This window comes from Lynx canadensis, chromosome B4, assembly GCF_007474595.2.
Source record: "Lynx canadensis isolate LIC74 chromosome B4, mLynCan4.pri.v2, whole genome shotgun sequence".
NCBI classification, from domain to species: Eukaryota; Metazoa; Chordata; class Mammalia; order Carnivora; family Felidae; genus Lynx; species Lynx canadensis.
The window spans coordinates 26,451,604-26,477,434 of record NC_044309.1 but is presented as its reverse complement, the minus strand read 5'-3'; the positions used below and the strand labels follow the sequence as shown (position 1 = coordinate 26,477,434).

General features: G+C 44.7%; 1 long non-coding RNA gene across 1 annotated transcript; it reads right to left on the bottom strand.

The window, feature by feature from the left end:
* Window positions 1-1,768: 1,768 nt before the first annotated feature.
* Window positions 1,769-25,118, bottom strand: LOC115519099. The gene is made up of 4 exons (XR_003970397.1): window positions 24,584-25,118; window positions 24,276-24,375; window positions 20,882-20,942; window positions 1,769-3,419 (listed from the first exon to the last, which is right to left on the bottom strand). It is a non-coding gene; the product is annotated as an uncharacterized LOC115519099 (long non-coding RNA).
* Window positions 25,119-25,831: the final 713 nt, after the last annotated feature.

The window sequence follows — 25,831 nt, the reverse complement described above, 5'->3', positions numbered from 1 at the left end:
CCAAACCAGGAAGGGACCCAGATATGGTGATAAAGGATAATTCTATTGCAGCCTACTTTAATTAGCTGTAGTCAATAGAAAGGACACAGCAGACGTGAGATTCCAAGAGATCAGAGTTCAAATATGCCATTTACTATCAATACGTGTATGCCACCGCCCACTTCATTCGTGAAGAAACTGAAACAGCATTGATCCACGGCCATGTGGCCAGAAAAGGCCGGAGCCCGTCTCCAGATCTCCTGCTCATCACTGTGTCTCTTTATGTGTTCCTTTCCCCTGACAAACTGAGAACCCCCCAACCAAGGGCAGGACCTGTGTCACTCATTTCTGAATCTCCAGAACTTAGCGGCGTGCCCCACACACAGTGGGTATTCTGCAAATAGTTTGAAGTCATTGACGAGCAAACAAATGTTGTTCGGTTCCAACAGGGATGTTCAAGTCTGTGGTTCGGAGAGAAATGGGATGGAAATGCAGATTCCAGCACAATCTTGCAGACCGTCTCTACGGAGTCCGGGTAAGTAAATCTGAATCTCTTCCATGACAGACAACCTCACAGGCTATGTCTAGCTGACATTAAAACACTTCGTTCCCGGGGCACCTGGGTGGCTCAGTCTGTTGGGCGTCCGACTTCAGATCACTTCATGATCTCACGGTTTGTGAGTTCAAGCCCCACATCGGGCTCACTGCTGTCAGCACAGAGCCCGCTCCGGACCCCCTGTCCCCTTCTCTCTGCCCCTGCGTCACTCGCGCGCTCTCGCTCTCTCAAAACTAAGTAAACATTAAAACAAATGTTTTTTTAAGTGTACTAATTGAAAAATAAAACTCTATTCCTTTACCCTGCAATTTGGCTGTTTTCTAAGTTACAAGGGGTATTTTTCCTTCACTACATTATCCTAGAGGCCATGCACCAGCTGTTCTGTTGTGCTATTATATAATCTGTAACAGAGGGAAATTACAAACAAAATTCCCAAATACCTATTCACATTCGATTCATTTCACAGGTGCCCGTGTGCTACCGATGCCAGCGGTTTGATTTCATGTCACCTGGTTACAATTTAAAGCCTACCAAGAAATGGCCTGGTTTGGAAAGTATAAAAACCAACGGACAATTACGCGCTGGATATGTTCCCCCAATTCTATAACGACACGATTGGCTGAAGGCTTTTTAAGAACTAGATTTGCCACGAGAGTCTAAGTAATTGGAAATTTTTCTATTTTGGAAAATTCCCCCTCGCAGTCCCTTTAGCGCACGTAAAGTGTCCCCAGACTTTCTGCTTTTTAGATACCTCACTCGTAGTGTGATAGTTGTCCTGGGTATAAGCAGGATGATATCAATAACAAGGGCTACGTGGGTGTCAGTATATGTAAGGCTAAGTAACTGATTTCCATTCTCATTCAACTCAGAAACACGTGGGACACACTTTTTTTATTTGAGAGGGAGAGAGAGCATGCACCCATGCAGGCATAGGAGGGAGAGAGGGAGAGAGAGAGAATCTTAAGCAGGCTCCACACACAGCTCGGAGCCTGACTCAAGACGACACTGGGATCACGACCTGAGCCAAAACCAAGAGTCCGATGCTCAACCGGCTGAGCCACCCAGGAGCCCTACACGTCACATTTTAAACTCCTGTATTTCTACCTGATACCCACATATCGGGGAAAGTTCTAAAGCATCGGTGCGTCTCTAGTGCTTCCTGATACCCATATATCCCAACATACAAATATGTGTTAATAAAGAGAGAGATTTTATACGAAACCACCTCAAGAACATAACTGATTATTACGATGCTTGGTGATGTAGTCACGTCTCTTCACATCTATTTGGAGCCGGATGCGATTCGAATTGTCTACTGAGTATTCCCAGTCACAGGTGAGGCACCCAAGGCCCACAGAAATTGGACCACTTCCACCGGCTCCCCCTCATCTGCTGTTCTTCCCCTCACGCCACAATGTCTGTTTACGAGAGTATGTTTTCATTCGAGGCAGGTAAAGGATAAGATACATTTCACGTTTGTTTGAATCACAGGTACCCTGTGAATGGTGCTTTTCCAGCCCCAGCTTTTCTTTCTCCCTACCTCATGTCCAGCGTCCCCCCCATATAAAAAGTCGACGTCCAGGTTAGAGCTCTCACATATGGAGCTTCCTTTCAGTGCTGAGAGAGTGCAAAACGCTCTCCGTTTTGAGAATCCCCAGAGGTTTTTAAGGGTTATTCAAGCGGGCGGCAGGTGGGGCTTACGGGCCCGCAGCCTCTACTGCCCTCCCTGAGCTGCAGCGGGATTTTGCCGCCCCATCAGCCGAGAAGCGGGGGAAACCAGGCTCAGGAGATGAGCCTCACAGAGTCGGGATCGGTCTGGAAAGCACGAGTGTGAAATGGAAGCCAGACTCACTTAGTTTCCTTTACAGAAGCATCAGCCCCACTCGGACACCGGCTGTCTTCCCTGCCAGAGAAGAAGAAGAAACTGCTTTGTCTCGTTCACTTCGTCACCTAAAACCATTTCATGGGCTTGACAGCCGCTGCTTGCTAATTACGGGGCCAACTCCTCAGCATGAGGTTTGTGGCATCGACAGGTCCCGGAACAATCCAGCGATTGTTTGGGGGAAGCTTGGGCACTCGGCGTTGAGCACTTTCACGTCAATTATCCCCACGGGTTGTCACGACTTGGAGCTGCTCTAGTGGAATGAAGGGAAGAAAAGTAATGAGGAGCTCGGAGGTCTGCACACGGCTCACTGGCCCCGAAGAACATTCCGCCTGAATCTCTGTTTCCGGCCGTCGAAGATACGATGAGAGCGGTTCCACACACCCCTGCTCCAGAAAAACACCACATAGCTCCCATTCCGGAGCATTAGCATTCACGGAAAGGGGTCATTCCCTACAGAAATGCGATCCGTTTTCAGCTCTAGGCATAGGTGTCTGGGGCCTTGTCATTTTCTCAGCGGTAACAAAAAGGTTGAAAAACGAATTCCCTTTCTTTCTTGGAATGCTTTGCGAAGGTAGAGAGGAAGGCAGAAGGGGAAGAGCCACAATACAGTTTCTTGGTGCGTGTGGGGCCTTGATGTTTAGAAGGCAAACTACATAGGATAGTGGGGAGTCAGCGGTCTCCCCAAATCCACGTTCCACGTGTCCACACACGTCCAGGCTGCCCTTCCCAGCCCGCCTTGCAGTTAGGTGTCGTTGTCCGGGCCGCCGGACCATGGCTGGGCCCAGGCCTCTGCGGAGCGAGCGGGCTCACCTCCTCCATACCTGCTTCCCTTCTTACACCTTGAACTTGGATGTGTGCATAACCACCTTCAACCGTGCAGATGACAAGTATTCCGGGGAGTCAGCGACGGCGGAGGACAGAGCAAAGACTTGCCAAGGAACCTGTGTCCTTAAACAGCAGTGGGTCAGAGCAGCCCGCCTCTGGAACTTTCACCTTGGACTGTCACATGAAAGACATAAACTTGTTAGTCTTTTAAGCCACTGCACTGTTGAGTCTCTGAATAACAACTTGGCCTTCTGCGCTAATACAGACAACGATTCTCGGCCCACATCAGAAGGGGCTTCCCCCGGCGCTACTCTCTTCTTTACCGGCTCCCCATACATCACATAACATCTCGCAGAAAGCCCAACCTTTATCCAGACTGATGGCAATGATTCCCCCAGCCTCGAAAATCTTTCCTCGGGAAGCGGCTCACTTTCAGCAGCAGGGATGTCTCCAGCAGTCCCTGGGGGAAAGTTTGGGCTCTCATCCAGGGCATAGCCACGGGCTCTCAGGCCAGGGTCCGAAGTGACCTTCCTTCCAAGCTAGGGAGGTCTGGTCCACGGTCCGGGGAGTCTGTTTCTCTCACCAAAAGGCCAGCAAGGAATTGTGAAATGCAGGAGCCAGAGGAAAGATGTGGAGACTATACTAGAATGCCTATAGCTTTTGGACTCACATACGAGAAGAAAATAATCACTTCTGCAAATTAGATCATGGGTCCATGGGAGGGCAATTACTCATGGAACAAGACGTGTCATGGCTGCCCAGAGACAGTCAGTGAATGTAACTATCATCCCCTGAGATGATTTTTATCTTGGATTAAAGACAGTGATAGAGCGGCGCCTGGGTGGCTCAGTCGGTTAAGCTTCCGACTTTGGCTCGGGTCACCATCTCATGGTTTGTGGGTGCGAGCCCCGTGTTGGGCTCTGTGCTGATGGCTCGGAGCCTGGAGCCTGCTTCAGATTCTGCCCTCTTTCTGCTCCTCCCCTACTCGCACTCTGTCTCTGTCTCTCTCTCTCTCAAAAATAATTAGCGTGAAAAAAAAAATTTTTTAAGCGATAGAGATCAAAGAACTTGATATGTTTGGGTTGTTAGTGGATTAATATATGCTAATTATGTAACTTATTAACTAATATATGAGTTTTCATAGAACTTTCTACAACAATAAAAATGTTCTATATCTACATTATCCAATATGGTAGCCACTAGCCACAAGTGGCTAATAAGCACTTGAAATGTGGCTAGTGCAAACGAGGACCTGAGTTTTTAATTATAGTTAATTTAAGGAACTTATCATTGGATAGGTACGTGTGACTACTGGCTACTCTCTTGGAGATCACAACTTTGTTCAGCATGGTTTTCCTGAAAAGGGCCAGATAATAAATATTTCAGACTTGGAGAACCACGTGGTCTCACAACTCCTCAGTCCAGTACTAGAGGGTGAAGGCAGCCCCAGACAGTATAGAAATTAATGGGCGTGGCTGCGTACGGTGAGATTTGATTTGCAAAAATAGGGGGCTGTTTGAGCCTCGTCGATAAATTTCTGAATGCTTTCCACGATGTTTTTAGCTGCCGAGGCTGAGAAATAAATTCACACCAAAGTGTTAGTGACAATATATTTCAATATCTGCATGTTTCCCTCTTTTGGTAAGGACCCAGAGGAAAAGGTACCTAACCTGGGAGAGCTCATCTCAAATTTCAGCATCTCAGATGCCGTGGGACTTGGTAGGAGACACGTGGGGAAGAATGCCTTTCTTTCCTCGTGCCCCCACAAACCACATTCCAGAACTGGAAAGCCCCTTGCTCTCCTTGCCAGGGTCCTGCTCTCAGTCCCTGCGTTGTCATGACATTTGGAGGGTGTCTGTTCCCATCAGAACTTTACCCTTACACAGCCCAGAAGGGGATGGAAAACGCCCTGGCCAATTTGTCTTACAGAACCAAAACTCTCCTTCGTGTGTCACTTTTATTTGGTGCCAAAATTAGAAGATTAAAAAGGTAGATAAATCAAAGCCTTTTCCTACCTGGTAAAGGCAAATCAATAGACTCAATTTCCCAGAGTCTCAGAGAAGCCATGTTTCATTTTTAAATTTCACCTCAAAAGCCATAACTGGCGAATACAGGATACACTACATCCGGCACATGAGGCTCAGTGGGAAAGAGAAATGGAAAAAAAAAAAAAAAAAGAGAGAGAGTTCTGGGGCCAGAGAGCCACAGAAAATAGACTCCATAATGAAGAATCTGGAGCCATCTCAAAGGCAGTGCTTTGCACATTCTGACTTCTGATTTAATACTAATTAAAGACACATTTAAGTTTAGCCCACATTTGCACCCTGACACATTGCCGGGTGCTTTAGGGAAAGGCTGTCTTCCCCTGTCCAAAAGGGGTGGAGGTAATTGTGGCCTGGAGAATAAAAGCGAATCATTAGAAAAATATGCTGAGAATGTGGAATATCCTCACAGCCGTATCATGAATAGTTTCCTCTTGTGGTCAGGCTGGAGGAAAATGTATCTTGCGATGCAGTTATGATATCGTCAATATTGAATGGAAAATGCTCACATACACGGGTGCCCCAGGACAGATCAAGAAGCAAAGTTATTGCAGGCAACTCTTAGAGATGCTTTTCTTCTTTTCTCTAGGATGTTGTGTTGCCTTCTAAACTTAGCATGAACAGTAGGGTCTGATTCCTTGATTGTTTCCTATGTCCTTGCCCCCGCCCTTCCTCTGACCCCCATCTTAAATCAAGCCCCCTCCCAGAAGCACCTGCTCTTAAGAGTTTTCCAAATCTTTCATGAGGACTAGGCCCCTAGCCTTCCAGTACTTCCCACTGGTAAGAGAAAAGCGCCCACTACCACCAATGTCCCAGTGGTTCTCGATGCACTCAAAACCACCAACTACTACAATCTATAGGAGCCCTCTACTTGCGTTTAAGGCTGGCTGCGCGTTGTCACCCCACAGACGCTTTCGTTCCCTTTACCCCCCGGCCTCCCCCTCAACAAAGCCCTAGCCACTGGCCAAGAGAACTGGGATCTCCTTCTAGGGTAAACTGTGCACCAAGTTCCGGCTCCATAACTCAGGTCACTGTCAGTGCGATGGAACAGCACTGAACTGGAGTGAGGTGGGCTGAGTTCTAGTCTATCATTAGGAAACTCATTTAACCAGTCTCTTATGGAAAGTAAATGATAAGCTGGAACACTGCCTGCTTGCAAATTCGATGACTGTCCGAAAAATGACCAAATCTAGGATGCTACCATGTTCTACATAAACTGACAAAGTCCTGGGGAAGGGCTTAAAAACAAATAAATTGTCCTACTTGAAAGACGAGAAATGGACAAATTAGCTAGTTTTGGGAGAGTTGTTGGTGTTAGTGATAATTAAAGAGGTGATGAGGGGCGCCTGGGTGGCGCAGTCGGTTGAGCGTCCGACTTCAGCCAGGTCACGATCTCGCGGTCCGTGAGTTCGACCCCCGCGTCGGGCTCTGGGCTGATGGCTCAGAGCCTGGAGCCTGTTTCCGATTCTGTGTCTCCCTCTCTCTCTGCCCCTCCCCTGTTCATGCTCTGTCTCTCTATGTCCCAAAAATAAATAAACGTTGAAAAAAAAATTAAAAAAAAAAAGAGGCAATGATACCTAAGAAAATCAAGGGTCCTGATAAGGAGTTTTAGATAAATTAAAGAGTAGGATACAGAGCTCTGTCGTTAGCTCAGATCTATAGTAGAAAGGAGTCCTGCATATTCTTTACAAGGACATAAAAAAAAAAAAAATTGCGTTTGGGAACTGCTTTCATAAGTGGTTTGGCCAGTGTGAAAAATTGTTCATTGGATGAGAAAAATTTTAGCAAAAGTTGAAATTTTCTGGTGTGAAACTACGGAGCAAAACTGTGTGATTCTCCATGGAAACGTGGTTTCGAAAGAAGCCAAGGATCTGCTCGCACATTTCAGTGACATCACGGGGAGCAAAGCCACCGATGCTGCTCCTAAACCATCCACGGACTGGATGGAGAAGGTCAGAAGCCAGTACTCCCCGCCGGAGGTAGAGCCTACACAAGGTACATTTGCGCGAGGGGTGTGCTCCTGAGCTACAGTGGTTCATCCAAGAGAAGAAAGGTCCCTGGCCGGTGTTCAGGGGAGACCAAAGATGGCATGGTAGAGGAAATCCCTTGCCAGGTCATTTTCTCCTCCAGGCAGAAGAAACCAGCGAGCTTTTGGCCATGGGCAAAGGACTCGCTTCACTGTGGCCACGTGGTTAAGTCTCATGTTGGGTCGGATGTCCTGTGCTACCCTACGAACTCCAGAACAGTTAGGTGCAAGAATGCGAATGAGTGAAACATTGTCTAAGGTTCTAATTGAACTTCTTTTGTTGGAAAGACAAGAAAAGGCAAAGGAAGTCAGGGCTTTCGGGATCACACTACGGAATGTTAGTATATTACCCTCTTAAAGGGAATGAGGAGTCTGCACAGGGGGCCCACACAAGGTTGTATATTGAAGCCCTTTGGTTTTATATATTAAAAACAAACAAAAAAAGGCTAATCACCATCTGTCAATAGAAAAGTGATTGAATATTCCACAGTATACCCATGACAAAGGATACTATGCAACCATTTAAAAAATAATAATAAAGGGGCACCTGGGTGACTCGGTCGGTGAAGTGTCCAACTTTGGCTCAGGTCATGATCTCACAGTTTGTGGCTTCAAGCCCCGCATCGGGCTCTGTGCTGACAGCTCGGAGCCTGGAGCCTGCTTCCGATTCTGTGTCTCCCTCTCTCTCTGCCCGCCCACCTCACACTCTGTCTCACAAAAAAAAAAAAATAATAAATATCTAAAAATTTTTAAATAATAGTGATAATAAAGCCCAACCCTTGCATTGAACTAGAAAAATCTCTAAAATGTGTTTTTACATTAAAAAACAAGTTACCGATGAAAAGATACAGTGTGAGATGGCTTGTATTTTTTTTTTAATCCCACGATAAAAATGAAGATTTGGAAAACTTTTTTAATTTTTTTTAATGTTTTTTAATCTTTCTTTATTTTTGAGAGCGAGACAGAGTGTGAGCAGGGGAGGAGCAGAGAGAGAGGGAGATACAGAATCGGAAGCAGGCTCCAGGCTCTGAGCTGTCAGCACAGAGCCCGACGCGGGGCTCGAACTCATGAAAGATTTGGAAAATCTTAAGAGCAGGTGCTTCTGGGAGGGGGCTTGATTTAAGATGGGGGTCAGGGGGAATTTCAATTGCAGTATGAAAATGGTTTTAGCTGAATATATTGTGTGTTACCTATGACAAAATGGTTGAGATCAGGGATTTGAGATTCACTTTTTCAAAATTTCAGCTTCAATATTTAGTATCTGAGGCAAATTATTGAACCTCCCTGAGCCTGTTTCCTCATCTATAAAATGGGGGAAATGATAGTTCCTAATCACAGAGTGGGTTATAAGAAATAAATGACCATGTATCCAACCCCGAAAATTTTTCTTAGAAGACCAAAGGATTTACATCCATGGATGTGGGGCGCCTGGGTGGCTCCGTCAGTTAAGTATCTGACTCTTGATTTCAGCTCAGGTCATGCGCTCACAGTTCATGGGTTCGAGCCTGCATCGGGCTCTGTGCTGACAACGCGGAGCCTGCTTGGGATATTCTCTCTCTCTCTCCCTCTCTCTCTCTGCCCCTACGCCACTCACCTTCTATTTCAAAATAAATAAATAAGCATATAAAATTGGGGGAAAAAAACATCCTTAGGTGCTCAGGACAGACAGGTCATGACCCAAAGGGCATGGACTCTCAAAGTCCTGAGCCCGTTCCGTCGTGAGGAAAAATGCTCGGGTCATGAGGGCAAGGAGGGATGGGAGGTGGGGGAATGGATGAGTCAGAATTATATAAAAAGAGGCCTCACTTCTTATTTTAAGAACCTGCAGTTAAGCATGCTTAATTAGACTGGCATAATTTAACCCTTAATATCTCCAACTAGTCCAAAAGCTACTGGGCATCAAAATAATTTATTTTGGGACACCTGGGTGGTTCAGTCAGTTAAGCGTCCGACTTTGGCTCAGTTCATGATCTCGCGGTTCGTGGGTTCGAGCCCCGTGTTGGGCTCTGTGCTGACAGCTGGGAGCCTGGAGTCTGCTTCGGATTCTGCGTCTCCCTCTCTCTCTGTTCCTCCCCTCCTCGTGCTCTGTCTCTCTCTCTTTCAAAAATAAATAACGATTAAAAATTATTAAAAAATAATAATAATTTATTTTAATATCTGGTACATACCCACAACGAACCACAATCTTTTCAAGTTATCAGGTATAGCTGTTAGAGACCAAGAATTCAGAATCAGTCCTTGACACAGCTGAGTGATTTCAAGGAAATTTGGAGATGTCATATACAGTGAGATTATTTATCAAGCAAACTTCTGGCTATTGTCTTAAAAAGAAAGAAAAATAAAAAGGTTCATATCGAGAGCACTCTTCTTAGACGTTCCTAAACTTTAGTTTTGTTGTTGTTTTTTTTTCAAATCTCCAGTTATCTTCGAGACTACCAGGGGCCGAGGGCCTACTTAAGTCAAGTGTTAAGGGCCAGGAGAGGCTTAAACTAACTACTTATTAACTAAATTGTTAACAGGGGATAAGATCTCGCTTAAAGAGGTGGTACTTTTACTATTTGAGTGCAAAGAAGGAAATGCTGTAATATCTTCGTCATATTTGCTGTCTGTGAAAACGGTAAGCGAGTATGTGTTTACTGATAGAGCGAAGTTTTCTGAACGATGGCCGAGCGTCACTTCTTAAATATTTACCTCGTTCAGTCCCAGGGAGAATTTCCAATAACAAAAGATTTGCTGTTTGTTTTGTATTGAGTGTGTGCTATAATGAGTTTCCAAAGAGTAAGGGTCTTGGGGCCCATTTGACTAAACTTTTTCAGAAGAGTTCAATGTACACAAACCGTTCGTTAACGAGAGCAGAAATATCCCTGGAGGTAAAGTTTGGATTCCTGAAATGTGATTTGTATTATATGCGGAGCCAAAGCACAGTAGGAATACCTATCAGATTATAACAGAGAGATAAGATTTGAAATTCAATTATGGCGAGCACGTGAATGTCAACAGCTCATGGGGACACTCTTCAGGAATGATCAGGTGAATAAAATGGCAGCGGCTTGGAATCGTGTTATTATCAGAACAGGAGATCTGAGGAATGTTTCACTCCAACCGAAAGTTTCTACGGAAGATTAATTACTGTGAATATAAGTAATTCCAGAGATAACGTGTAAAGAAAACATGACCCTAGGATGGAGAACAGTTGGTAGTCCCCATCCGTACTTGCGTTTGTCAAGCACCCCTCTGGATAAGTGTAGCGGGCACTGAAGGGACGTGGCCAGGAAATCGTCTCAAAGCGTCTGTGCTTCGTGATGGAAAACAAGACAGACAGACATAATAGGTATATCATGACACATACATAAAAGATATCCACTGGAAATACGGAGAGCCCTCCACTGACTTGACCATAGTGAGGGCTACCAAAATTATAACAACTCTCGAGAGACTTAGAAGATTGCCGGAAACATAAAACAGACACATGAGAGAACTATTCTTATAATAATCAAATAACAGTACATCAGAATCTCAGCATCTTGGAGTCAGAGGAGAAATTAGAAATGATAGGTTAACCCTTTAATACGTGAGTAAGTGAAGATACGAAAAACAGGAGGAAAAAAACCCGATATGTAATGACCGGCTACTAGAACGCAGAGGACGTATGGTACATGACCTTATATACCTGATGCCACGTGGTTCTCCTCACTGCTCTGTGAGGCACACACGTTATCCTCCATTTGCAATGAAGGGACAGAGTAACAGAGCTGAAGTGCGGTCACATAACCAAGAAGATGTGGCATCAGGGGGCACACCCAGGTCCCTTCGCCCGCCCCTGGTCTTCCCCCCCAAACCACGCGGGGGTGGGTTAAGTACCAGGCCCACATACCCAGGAACAACATGGCATGCTTGCGCCCAGAGGAGAGGTGAATCTGGGAAGTCTTCCCAAGAGAGCTGGAATCCGAACTAGGATGTAAGAAAAAACATGAACCGCAAATCGTAGGAAGAATAAAGCTAGTAGTGGCAGCGATAGCCTCTACCCTCAGTGCTTATCTGTCCCACCCAGGCAGAGGCAAAGTCCTCAAGGATTTTGAACACCCCCCCCCCATTGTGGGTCTCATTCCCCATGGCATTTTCAGCAGAGGAGAAGGCCTGGATCACAGCACACTCAAGAAATACACGTTGAAGCAACAAACGCAGAGAGACCTGGCTATGACTGAGAGGGTCTGATGTGACTTCCCTGAGGACAAGTAGAAAAGATTTTTTCTAAACGAATAGCTAATAGGGTGCCTAGTTGGCTCAGTCGGTTGGGCATCCAACTTTGGCTCAGGTCATGATCTCACGGTGCGTGATTTCAAGCCCTGAATCCCCCCCCCGACCCTCCCCACTCACGCTCTCTCCCTCCCCCCCTCAAAAATAAATAAACATTGGGGCACCTGGGTGGCTCAGTCTGTTGGGCATCCAACTTTGGCTCAGGTCATGATCTCACAGTCTGTGAGTTCAAGCCCCACATCGGGCTCTGTGCTGACGGCTCAGAGGCTGGAGCCTGCTTCGGATTCTGTGTCTCCCTCTCTCTCTGCCCCTCCCTTGCTCCTGCTCTGTCTCTCTCTGTCTCAAAAATAAATAAAAACATTAAAAAATTTAAAAAATAAATAAATAAACATTAAAAACAAACAAAGAAACAAACAGCTAGGAAACTGGAAATACCGAAATTTGACAGATTTATCCAATTAACATGTCCCTTCTCCTGCTGTCCTCTTGTCCCACGTGGCTAGCCAGCCTCCAACCTTGGCTGGAAGAGTGTCTTCTGTTTTACTGAGTCTCTGTTGAGGAAAGGTCGCACCCTCAGCCCAAAGGTTAAGGATGGTTCTTCCCTCCTACATCCCAAAAAGACTGAAGGAGAACCCAGGACCTTGAGTCCACACCAGAAAAAAAAAATCGCTGACCCACTCAGTACCAACACACTTATCGGTTTTGAACCTCTGGCTGGCAACATTCCCAGGGGAGCAGGGGCAGACAGAAAGGTCCCAGTCAATGGCTTATAATCAATTTGAGTTTTGGCGAACGCTGGATGGAGTCACATTAATAACTGCAGGACAGAAGGGTAGTTAAGGAAAAACTTAAAACTGACGAGACAATCTATTCTGTGCAGGGCACTCCAGGTCACTAGAAAAACCTCATTCACTAGACATAAAAGAGAAAAACATAAAAGAAGCACCCCTCCCACACTCCTAAAAAGTGTCTGGCCTTTGTGTTGGAGTCTGGCCCCCATCCTGGTTCTTTTTTCTCACAGATTAGGGGAGAATCATCTTCAAGAGCAGTTAGGGCTCGTGAGACTCTGAGAATACATCATCGCATCGCTGGTGGGATCAGACTCAAATGAGCCTGCTTCAAGAGAAGAGATTTCCTTAAAACTCCAGAGATAAAATACAATCTTTATCTCCATCCAATCTTTACACCATCTTCCCGGACATTCTTCAGCCTTCTCCAAGCTTTCGTCCTCAGAAAGCTCTTTCCCCCCTTCATTTCATACTGTACTCAAAATATCATCACCTGTCACAAATAAAGACAGCTCTGTCCTGAATCTGGGGGCAGTGCTGGGGGTAGTGATAGATGACTTTACTGTCACTGTGTTGACAATATGAGCACTTCCTTCCAGTTTGGCACATCAAAGTCTCAAGAACGGGTCAAAAGTAAACAAAAGTGAACTTAAATGGGCCAAATACTCCGATGAGTGAAAATGGTCTCACATCTGGGAACCAGGAGACCTGCCGCTTAGAAGTTGGACAGATCACACCCCTCTTGGAGCCTCAGTTTACCTCTCTGTAACATGGGAGTGATATCTCCCAGGATTGACCTGAACATTAAATGACAGAGCATCTAGCCCAGCGTCTGCTCCCTGCAGGCCTCCAGGCTGTTTGCCAACTCACCCCAGCACCCACTCAAATATTAACGGGCGCCACCAAGGCCATCCCCTGGGAGCAGAGACACTGGATGGTTAACAAGCTTAAAAAGTTTAAGGAGTGGGGTGCCTGGGTGGCTCAGTAGGTTACGTGTCCAACTCCTGATATCAGCTCAGGTCATGATCTCGTGGTTGGTGAGATTGAGCCCTGCATCAGGCTCTGCGCTGACAGTGTGGAGCCTGCTTGGGATTCTCTCTCCCCCTCACTCTCTCTCTGCCCCTCCTCCCACTCTTTCCCCCACTCTATCTCACCCTCTCTCTTTCTCTCTCAAATAAATAAACTTTAAAGAAAGTTACACTTTTATCTCTTACCACCTTGGATCTTTTCATTTTTTAAATGTTTCTATTAATCTCTGCAGCCAGTCAGACAGGAGTTTTCATAAAGAGTCAATTTTCTCGAACCTTAAGGTTAGAATTTAAGTTCTCAGCTCGAAAGATATTTACTTAAATATCATCGGAAGCGGGAAAGGTCAGAATCAGAAAATTGAGAAGCACAAAGAAAAGGAAGGTTTATCAAGTTTACTGGTAGCAAGATGCAGAAGAGATGCAAATATATGCAAATGAAAGGCCAACCACTGTCTTGAACGGCTAGAAAACAGACATACTATAAAATGAAATATAATGACCAGAAAGGTAAGGCTTTTTATTCTAAAGCAAAAAGGAAAGAAGAAAAGGAAAAAGGGAGGGAAGGAAGAAAATATTTTTACAAACACAGTAAGAGGGCACCGTCAGGCACGGCAGTCATTTGGGAAGTATGTGCGCCACATAAAAGTTCCAAAGCTAGTGGGGCGCCTGGGTGGCTCAGTCGGTTAAGCATCCGACTTCAGCTCAGGTCATGATCTCACAGTTCATGGGTTTGAGTCGGAGCCTGGAGCCTGCTTTGGATTCTCGGTCTCCCTCTCTTTCTGCCCCTCTCCCCTGCTTGCTCTCTCTCTCTCTCTCTCAAAAATAAATAATTAAAACATTTTTTTAAAAAGTTCCAAAGCGAGAGGGGCGCCTGGGTGGCGCAGTCGGTTAAGCGTCCGACTTCAGCCAGGTCACGATCTCGCGGTCCGTGAGTTCGAGCCCCGCGTCGGGCTCTGGGCTGACGGCTCGGAGCCTGGAGCCTGTTTCCGATTCTGTGTCTCCCTCTCTCTCTGCCCCTCCCCCGTTCATGCTCTGTGTCTCTCTGTCCCAAAAATAAATAAAAAACGTTGAAAAAAAAAAATTTTAAATAAAAAAAAAAAAAAAAAAGTTCCAAAGCGAGAGACAAGCAGGGGTCCAAACCCAGCCCTGTTTCCTTGCCAAGCTGTGGTCATTGCCTACATCAGTCAACAGGGATGCCTTTTTCCCAACAGTCCACCCCGAGAGGGGCACCTGGGTGGCTCAGTCGGTTGAGTGTCCAACTTCAGCTCAGGTCATGATCTCACGGTTCGTGGATTCAAGCCCCACGTTGGGCTCTGTGCTGACAGTTCAGAGCCTGGAGCCTGCTTCGGGTTCTGTGTCTCCCTCTCTCCCTGCCCACCTGCACTCTGTCTCTCTTTCAGAAACAAATAAAACATTTAAAAAATTAAAAATAAAATAAAATAAAATACCAATCACAAAAGTGATTACACATTTTACGAATGACCAAAGCCACGAAGACGTTCCCTTCAGTTTCTTTAGTCTTACAAGCAAAGTAAATTATCAAGTGAACATTTTCTAGGGCAGAAGCCAACGAATATGGAAAAGATTCATAGAACACTGCCAGTCATCATGTATTTAAATTTTGGATTTTGCCTTTTCTCTTTGTTTTCTGAAATTAAAAAGGTTTAGTTGTGTCATTTTCAACAATTCGGGGAAAAAAAATAGAGAAAAATATTACCAATGGACTCGACCACTGGTTCTAAGAAACGTTACCTCTAACTGAATCTTTGTTCCAGTTCGTTTTCTGTTGTAATGAGGTAAATTACAAGATCACCTGCACCACTAGGACTAAATACCCGTTGGACAAAAAAAAAAAAAAAATTAATATTTTGATAGATTTAGTTTGCTAACATTTTATTTCAGATCATTGCATTCATGTTCGTATGTGGCCAACGATTTCACTTTATCTCCCTTGCTCAGTGTTGTTATCAAAATCATACATATAAAGTGCTGTGGGGAGTTGTTCTGGTTCCATTCTTCGGAAACATTTATACAAAGTAGTGCTTATCTGTTCTTTGAAGATTTTGTAATCTTGGCTGTGTCTGGCTTGTTTTCTAAAGAGGGGACGGGGCCAGGGGAAAGCCACAGATGATTAACTTGATTCACTTCTTTTGTGGTATATTCAGTCTTTTTGGTTTCGTTACGTTTTTGTAACTGACATTTTCCTAGGAAATTGTCCAATTTCTCTGGAAGTTTCCCAACATATTGTCAGGAACTCATCCACAATATTTATTCTCAGATAGGTTCTTAAATCTCCATCTGTAGCTACGTCATGTCTCTTTCATGCCTCCTCCTGTCTTGGGTCATTTTCACCAGAAGTGTTTATCACTCTTTTCAAGGAACTAGTTTTAGTTTAGTTGATTTTCTGTGTTATTACTTTGTTTTCTAGCTCATTAATTGCTAACCTTATCTTTATGATTTCCTTCCTTCTGCATTCTTTCTGCCTGCTCTTTATTAATTTTTTTTTTTTTTTTTTTTTTTTTTTTTTTTTTTTTTTTTTTTTTTTTTTTTTTTTTTACTGTATTCCGTTGAGCACTTAGCTCATGGGTTTTAGTCCTTCTCATTTTCTAATGGATGCAGCTAAGGTTATAAATATTCATTTAAAGTCCCAGTTAGGCACTCCACAGGGGTTTCTTCCTGTTCAATTTTTTTTTAATTTGTTAACTTTTACTTAATTTTTGATTTTTATTAGAGAGAACTCCAAACCTCTCCAGAAGCAAACATTGCTTCACGTTGAATCATTCTGAAAAGTTCCTAGCTCAACATGCAAACGGCCTTTGGGTAATAGTGTTCCCTGGTTATTTTTATGCTAGAAATTCATGCGCGTGTCTTATTTCTTCTTGAAGACAAAAACCACACGCTAAATAACCTTGGGTCGCACACAGTAAGTGCTCAACCAAATCCGGATGAATGAAGCTTTCATTCCATACGACCCTAGGAAAAGCAGTTTATTTTACCAAAACACAACCTTAGCAACATGGCCTGGTAAAAAGAATTTTTAAATTACAAGTTTTATCACTCTACTTCAGCACTTTTATCGCAGTGCCCGCATCTGGCCTTGCACAAAAGTTCAGGGTAGTTGAACAAACACCACTTTCGGAGCTCTAGAGTAGCTGCCCAGGGATGGCCCGTCCTCGACGCCCGTCCAGCGTCAGTTACAAAGGGTCGTGTGTGTCCTCCCCGCGCCTCTTGTCTACACAGTCCAGGCCGCATCAGCCGCACTGCTGAGCCCAAGAAAAGCACCACTGAGCCTTCCCAGGAAAAAGAACTTGTTGCCACACGAAAGAAAAGATTCCAGAGCCTTGAGACTCCACCACCGGCTCAACTGTTTCTAAGAATAGCGCGAACTGTGGAAAAAAAAAAAAAATACTGGCACCAGACCCTGGTCTTTAATTGTCTCCAGGCTTGAAAATAGAAACAAGCTGAAACGGAAGTGCCCCTGGAAACGCTCCGCAGGCCTCCCTCCGTGCCGGGGGCCGGGATGCAGAACGTTGCGCTGGCTCCTGGTGACGCTGGCTCCCGGGGCAAACCCTGCGCGGTGACGTCACCGCGGCGCATGCGCTGCCAGGACGCGATGGGCCGTCCCGGGGCTGGAGGCCTGGAGCTCCGCGGGGGCTGCCAGGGCCCTGGGGTCGCCTTCCGGCTCCTCAGAGGTTCTCCCTGGGCCTCTGCGGGGGAGGGCCCAGGGCCCGGAAGGGTTTCCCCTCCCACGAGGGAAACTTGTTTGCCAAATGCCTTTCTTTCCATCTATTTTCATAATGTTAAATTTAGCCTATTGGTTCCTCAATCAGATTTTGCAAATAGTGCCCTCTCTTCAAAACACAGGGTCAGCCTTGCGACCAGGGAGGCCTCTCAGCCTAGTGGTGGGTGTCCGGCTGGACGCCCCCCCATTTACAGGCTGGCCAGCTAGCCCCCCACAGGTGACCAGGAGGAAGGACGCCACTCGTTATGGTTCCAGCAGGCACGCAATTGTGGGGATTTTTATAATGAAGAGGCAACGCTAATCTGAATAGGTTTCTTGCCAGAAACAAATTCTCAGACGTCGGGGGTTGCTTCTGAATAAAAAGTGCTGCATGCAAAAAGTTCAAAGAAGCTTGAGTCTCCACACGTCCAAACATCGCTTAACGATCATTCAGGGGCGCCTGGGTGGCTCAGTTGGCTGAGGGTCAGACTCCTAATTTCCGCCCAGGTCATGATCTCACAGGTTTGAGGGTTCGAGCCCTGCATGGGGTTCTGTGCTGACAGCGCAGAGCCTGCTTGGGAGCCTGTCTCCCTCTTTCTCTGCCCCTCCCCCGCTTGCTCTCTAGCTCTCTCTCACTCTCAAAACAAATAAAAATAAGTTTTCTTCAAAATCAATCATTTAGTGAAAAGAGGGTTTTCCCCCTGCAAAATCTCTAGCATTTCCAAAATTACTCTTAGTTGGAAACAAAATAAACAAACAAGCTTCTTTTGCCCCAATTCCCAGACAAGCACACTGTATTAAAAAAAAAAAAAAAAAAAAAAAAAAAAGGTGTTGGCCGTGAGTTCCCAGAAACCCAGTGCCCATTCCTGGTGGGATTATTTCAGCTCTACTCCCTCCAAAGTGGTTGTTTACACAGTAAGAAGAAAAAGAAAAAGAAAATCGAAATATTTTCTTCCACGTGCATAATATTCTGTAATGTCTTGAAGTCAATGGCCTGCTTCACAAGGTGAGGGAGGTGTGGTATGCAAGCCAAATAATGAAACTTAATGACAATATGGTTGTCAACTGCCAAACTACAACTAGGTTGTCAACTTCCAACCTAAACTCTAGTTTTAGAAACACAGAGAACCAAAACAAACAAACAAACAAAAAACCTAGCACCAGAGAGAGGCAGATACAAACGGGCACAGCCCACCCAGAAGGACCATTGAAACTGTGGGTCTCCCAGGGACCCTGTCTTTGGGCACAACCATCGGCACATGCAGAAATTCATCATTCCTACCCAACCTCCAACAAAATTCTCACTGTAAGACTTATCTGCCCAAACAAGGTTACTAAAGCCCGAGCAGAGGCTTGTCCTTGCCACAGATCAGACGTCACTTACACTTGCCACGTGCTAGGCTGTTCCGAACTCGGAGATCTTAAGAGCATTTAGCTGCACATAGGGGCGGTTCCATAAACATTTGTTAAATTGAATGGAATCACTGTTCTCGGCTAATCTGCCTTGCTTTCCTGTTTCTTAATACCAAATTGAACCCTGGTAACCACCAACCATCTCTTGGGCCTTCTATTGTCCACATTTGCCATCAAGGTTTATATCCTAAGACACCAGCTCAATTTGCCTTCTAGACCCCGATTTCCACCCGGACACCTCAGAATGACCTCTGCTGGGACTCAAGACTCACCTGTCTCCACCATCTGGCATCTCTTGGTCTAGCCACAGCTACAAATGTCCAGCTATGACATTTAGAAGTGAGATCAAGGAGGGCAAGGATGACAAAGCAAGAGAAGGAACTAACACTCGTTTCTCCCCTTGTTCTGTGCCTGGCTCTGTGCCCAGCCGTTGCATATGTTACCGCTTTTAATTCTGTTCTCAAGAACACCAGGGAAGAAGGAGATGATACATCCACTGTCTGAGACTTTGGGTCAGGAAATAACTCACACACCAAGATCCCAAGTGTTTTTCCAAATGGAAACACTGAGCCCTTCCCTTCAATTACTGAGTTTTAATTGCAGGGCTGAGAACTGATGACCATCCATAATGAAATTCTTACCCATCCACAACACAATGAGAAAAATAAAGGCAATGAAGTATGTTTCCCATAGGCTGAAATATTCTGTTTAAAGGACTATCCTTTGCTCTGAGATCATAGAGGAACCATTTCTTTCGATGGAGTAAAGTCATTCCTTGTAGCAAAAATTACGTAGAGCCAAAAATAGCCTTCGAAATTCCTTAAGAAGGTACAAAATGAAGTTCAATTTACTATTTATTGGCAAGGCCAATCACAGCCTATTTTTCCTCAGTATAGAAAAGATTTTTAGCACTACAGTAGAGTATATCCGATGAAATACTTGGCTTTCCTTGAAACATCATGTTGTTTTTATTTTTATTTTTTTTTTTAATTTTTTTTTTCAACGTTTATTTATTTTTGGGACAGAGAGAGACAGAGCATGAACGGGGGAGGGGCAGAGAGAGAGGGAGACACAGAATCGGAAACAGGCTCCAGGCTCCGAGCCATCAGCCCAGAGCCTGATGCGGGGCTCGAACTCACGGACCGCGAGATCGTGACCTGGCTGAAGTCGGACGCTTAACCGACTGCGCCACCCAGGCGCCCCCATCATGTTGTTTTTAAAAACAAACAAACAAACCTCTTCGTGGCCAGAACGACACTTTGCTGAGGAACTCGGGGCTACCCATGAAGGGGAACAGGAGATCCGCTGCTTTATTTTTCTTACATCAGTTACCACCTTCCAGTATAATATACATTTTATCTGTTCACTCCAATTATCGTATTTGTATAATCATGAATATGATTAGTGGAGTGCCTGGGTGGCTCAGTCAATTAAGTGTCCGACTCTTGGTTTCAGCTCAGGTCATGATCTCACCTTTCATGAGATTGATCCCGGAGTTGGGCTCCGCGCTGAGGGCACGATTCTCTCTCTCTCCCCTCTCTCTCTGCCCCTCTCCTGCTTGCATTCTCCATCTCTGTCTCTCAAAATAAATCAGTAAACATTTAAGAAAGACAATATAATAAAAAATAAAAATCCTTAGCAAACTGGGAATATAAAGGGAACTCCTTCAATCCGACAAAGGAGTTCTGTAGCTGACCTAACACTTAGTAGTGAAATAGTGAATTCCTTTCCCCTACGATTAAGCATGCAAGAATATCCACTCTCACCATTTTGGCTCGACATTGCCCCGGAGGTCCTAGCTGGTGAATAAGGGAAAAAATTAAAAAGCATACACATTAGCAAAGACAAAGCTAAACTGTTTTTAGTCAAAGATGACGTGATCGTCCACGTCGAAAATCCAAAGGAATCTACGATAGGTTAGCACCGGTGAGTGAACTTAGCAAGGTGGTGGGGTATAAAGTCAACACCCCCAAAATCCATGTTACTTCTAAATGACAATAAAAACAATGGAAAAAATAAAAGTCTAAAATGCCATTTACATCCCCAAAAAGGTTAAACATAGAATTACCATACGATCCAGTAATCTAAACAAAAGAATTGAACACAGGGACTCAAACAGATATTCAACACCAAAGTCCACGGGGCATGATCCACAATCGACAAAAGACGGAAACAGGCTAAATTTCCATTGACAGATGAGTACATAAACAAGGTGTGACATACACGTACAATGGAATGTTTTTCAGCCTTAGCAAGGAGTGCAATTCTGACCCCTGCTACAACACGGATGGACATTGAAGACATCAGGCTAAGTGAAATGAAACACACACAAAGGGATAAATACTGTATGATTCTACTTACCTGAGGCACCAGGAGTGGTCACATTCTTAGAGCCAGAAAGTAGAAATGTGGTTGCCCGAGGCTAAGGGAAAGGAATGGGCAGTTATTTCTTAATGGGTACAGACTTCCAGCTCAAAAACAAGGGGTGCAGGTAGGTGATGGTAGCACAACAATGTGAATGTATTTAATGCCACCGAAGGGGACATTTTAAAATGGTTCCAATGATAAATTTTGTGTTATGTCTTTCTTATCACAATAAAAAAATATCGTTTACAATATCATCAAATACCTGGGAATAAAATTAATGACAGATGTGCAAGTCTTCAATACTGAATTTTATAAAACATGCAAACATTGCTAAGGGAATTCTTTAAACGAGATTCTTTTTTTTTTTTTTTTACATTTTTTAAAGTTTTTTATTTATTTTTGAGAGACACAGAGAAACAGAGCGTGAGTGGAGGAGAGGCAAAGAGAGAGGGAGACACAGAATCCGAAGCAGGCTCCAGGCTCTGAACTGTCAGCACAGAGCCTGATGCGGGGCTCGAACCCACGAACCGCAAGATCATGACCTGAGCCGAAGTCAGACGCTTAACCCGACTGAGGCACCAGGTGCTCTACTAAGGGAATTTTTTAAAGGCCTAAGTAAATGGAAAGAATTACCTCATTTGGGAATAGACACACTCAATATTATTATTAATATGTCAAGTCTGCCTGAGTTGATCTGTGGGTCCAATGCAATTTCTGTGACAATTCCTGCAGGATTTTTTTTTTTTAATAAACAAATGGATTATAAAATTTATGTGACCTAAAAGCAATCTAAATATCCAAAACGATCTTGGCAAAGAAGGAAGAGGAGGACGAGGAGAAGGAAGAAGATGGGTAGGCAGCAGAGAAGGATTTTGTACGACCATTATTTCAAGACATACAATAAAATTATACTAATTAAAACTGTGTGGTATTGGCATAAGAACAGACAAATAGATCAATGGAACAGAATAAAAAGCCCCCAAATAGACCCATACGTATACGATCATTTGATTTTCAACAAAGGCACCAGTGAAATCAACAGGGGAAAGAAAACTCATTGATCTAGTGTGGGAGCAGCTGTGGATATCACCTGGATGTCCTGTTACTTCACACTGTGCGCGCACACACGCACACACACACACACACACGCAAGAATAATTCTCAGTGGAGATGTGTCTAATACCTAAATGTGAAGGCTAAACTATAAAACATTTGGAGGAACTCACAGAATGGCATCTTTGGGGGGCACCTGGGTGATAGTTACAGGAATCTATACATGTGTAACAGCTACGAACTGTATACATAGAAAAAAGTGAGCACAACTGCATGTAAATTTAAAATTATTTACCTGTGAAAGAAGCCAGACATACAAAAGAAAGCATTCCTTTTATCTAAAGTCAAAAAACAGACCAAACTAACCTATAGCCAAAGTAATCAAAATAGTAGTTAAATTGGGGTGATGACATGAAATGAAAACGGGAATTGTCTAAGGGGCCAGAAAAGCTTTCAATCTTGATCTGTTATGGGGGCCATGTGGCTGTGGACATACATATAATATCATTGAGCTTTAGGCCTGAGATGTGTTCACTTCACTGTGTTTAAATTTACCTCAGTAGGGGTGCCTGGGTGGCTCAGTCGGTTAAGCGTCTGACTTTGGCTCAGGTCACAATCTGGTGGTTCATGAGTTCAAGCCCCACATCAGGCTCTGTGCTGACAGCTCAGAGCCCGGAGCCTGCTTCGGATTCTGTCTCCGTCTCTCTCTGCCCCTTCCCCACTCATGCTCTGTCTCTCTCTCAAACATAAATAAAACATTAAAAAAAAATTTTAAATAAATAAATAAATTTACCTCAGTAAAGTGTTATAAAAAATATTTATTATTGGTGGTCGCATGATTCTAAAGAGAATTCTCCCTTCGTTTTCCCACAACTGAATTTAAATCAATAAATACATTTAAATGCCTAAAATTCCGAGATTTAAGGTCCCTCCCTGACAGGCTATTAGGCACCTAAAGAAGATTCTTAATTCTGTCAGATGTTAAGTGCAGAAGCCAGATCTGTAAGCTCTGCACTTATTACTAAAAACAGCCTTGGGGGCCAGGGAACCTGGGCTTTCACTGACCTCTTTACAGACTTTTCCCTCACCTTAGCTGAAATAGTATTTACCAAAATCAAAGTGTAGGTAATCCAACAGGAATGTGTTTCCTTCTGGGGTTACAGGCCCAAGAAAAAATGCTAAACCAAATGTTTACTGCTAAGCTAACAAACAAAAAACGAAAAGAAACAAAAAACTCAAATCTCCAGGAAAAGCTATATGAATGACTTGTTTAGTTCTACGAAACGAAACAAAACAAGAAAATGTGTTAACTCTTGATTAAGAAAGAAATCAAAACAATACTTCATTGTTAGTATGGAAACAATCTAGAAAATGGTACAGTAAGAAAGCATTAGCCATCAAGTTAGCTATTAAACAGCTTCCTTTCCCGGTCCCCACTCAGCTCCAGAGGAGAGGTCATTAACTTAAGGGGCTAAGTTCACATTAATTAAGCTTAACTGCCCTTGACCAGTTGGATAGTTAATCTGTAAAACATGCAGCTGCTTTGGAGTATATAGATACATTGATCGATAGAGAGAGAGAGAGAGAAAGAGAGATCTAAGCTATTATCTATTTATAGATACATATCTACATGCACATACATAATTATGGACAGTTCTTTCTTTAATGTTTCTGTTGCTTCAACCAGACTGCATTACCAGCGTCATTAGTGGGCAAATACATAATGATGAAGCGTTTCCTTTCCCATGTGCAGTGTTTTTCACGTTGCAGAAAATTGAAATAAAACCAGAGCATCAGCCTTGTAAATGGAAGCGCTCCCCGTGAGCGGGGGCAGACTTTCCCACAGCGGAAGCTCAGTGTCTGGAATCCCTACCCCTACGCTGCCAAGCAAGCTCAAGTTGAGAGCCCCCCGCCGACCAAGAGAGAGCCTGACAAAGGAATAGCGACCGTTAATCGCTGTTCCGTGTCCACTCCGACCTCCCAGTTCGCTTCATGATTCCTCCTCCGGCCACCTGCCGCCAAGCACTCGGACCAGATCACTCTGGCAACTGGTGAATGCCCTCTGCTCAGATAAGAGGACTGTTTTTCCCCTGCGCTCCCTCTACGGGGCTGCTTCACAAACAGCGGGCGGCTGGGAATGGGCCTGCTTGCAGGGCTGGGCTGGCCGGATCCGCTGGGCCCCCTTCGCCCCTACAGCCACAGGGCTCAGGAATAGGTCGCTAAGGCCTTGGCGTTGCTCACACTGAAGACGCGGCCCCGGGACGAGCTGGGGCACAGATCGTGCTACCTATCTGAGTCACAGTGAGGACGGGGCCGCTTCCGTTTAATAACTTACATTCCCACAGGCCTGCGACAATGTCCCAGAGATGGTGGGGCTGTTCTCCCTCGGGCCCAGTAACTATCTTCACTCCGGCTGTCTGGGCAGGCACGTCCACCTACAAGAGAACGACAGGTGTGTTTCAGGTTTGGGTTTGGGTTGTGAAGTTAAAGGGGGAGGAGAAAAGAGGAGAAAGAAGTCGCATCCGTGTATGTGCCCTGAATGGGCAAGACTGGAGGAGGCCATCAGCAGTGCCCCCTCCCTCGCCCACATGCCCCCCAGAGGGACCGGAGATTGGGAGATCCCACCAACCACGCCCCACTCACTTTGCTGCGTGAATGAGTGCATCTGAAGGTGCGCGGGAGCTGGGGAGACCGCTATGTTCTTGTGGCCTAACTGGCCTCAGAGGCTGTCACAGTCGCCACAGTGACTGACGGTCACAAAGTCCCAGGCAGGCTAACGGCAGAGTCCACACGCACCCATTTTACTTCCATCTTCTACAGAACACTGAGCCGTAGAGAAGAGCTTTCCTAGCGGCTTCCTCCACCCATCTTGTCTTTCTCTTCCTGTAAGATGGCTTCCCCGTGGCACCACCCCATACTCCGAGGGTTCCGCTACAGCGTGAGCCCGTGCTCAACAAAGAAACATTGGGATTTGGACGTCTGTTCGCTGCCTGCACGTGTAGAGTCAGATGAACAGATTTTCCTGGAGTCAATGATGTGGACACTGAATCTGGAAGCTAAAGGAAACACTCTTGTTCCAGGGCTTGTCCAGTCCCGACAGTAGACAGGGGTCTCCTAGTTTACATGACGAGAACAGATACATAGGTGCAGACTCCCCCAGGGACCAGGCTGGCTCCCTCCTCGCTGTCTGCCCAGCCTGAGAGGACAGGGCTTATTGGGAGATGTTCCGTGTTCGCTTGAACCATAACTTGTCCTCCCCAGGCCTTGGGACCTTTGAGCTGACCCCTCCCTAACACTTACAGTCACCTCCCAGGGGGAGCAGAAAACAGGCATTTGGGTGCAGAGTCTAGAGGCACACACACCACAGCCAAAAATAATTTACCCAGAATGGCCAGGGGCACATCTGTTCTCAATTAAAAATATATCTGCAAGCCAGAGATCTTGATTTCAAACAGACCCAATGGTACAAAAAAGAACTTTTAGCACATAAGACCTAGTATATAATAATACGGGATATAAGGTTTTGTTAGAACAAATAAGTGTTAACTACATATATTACATATTACACACATATTTTATATATAATATATACACTATGTGTGTGTATGTGTGTGTGTGTGTGTGTGTGTGTGTATATATATACTGATATATACTGGAAAACGTTTTTGTATCATACAAATACACTGAAGCAGGTAATAAGTACTTACTGTCATTTTGTGTCGATCATAAAATTCTACACGTACCTGAAAATTAAAAAAAAATTCATAACATTACACTGTGTTAAAGACTAAACATAATTCAAACTTTATCCAATCTAACCACACCAAAAAAAATACAAATTTGCATTGCACATTTCTTTACGAGATCTTCAAAGCCGTCATTATAAAAATC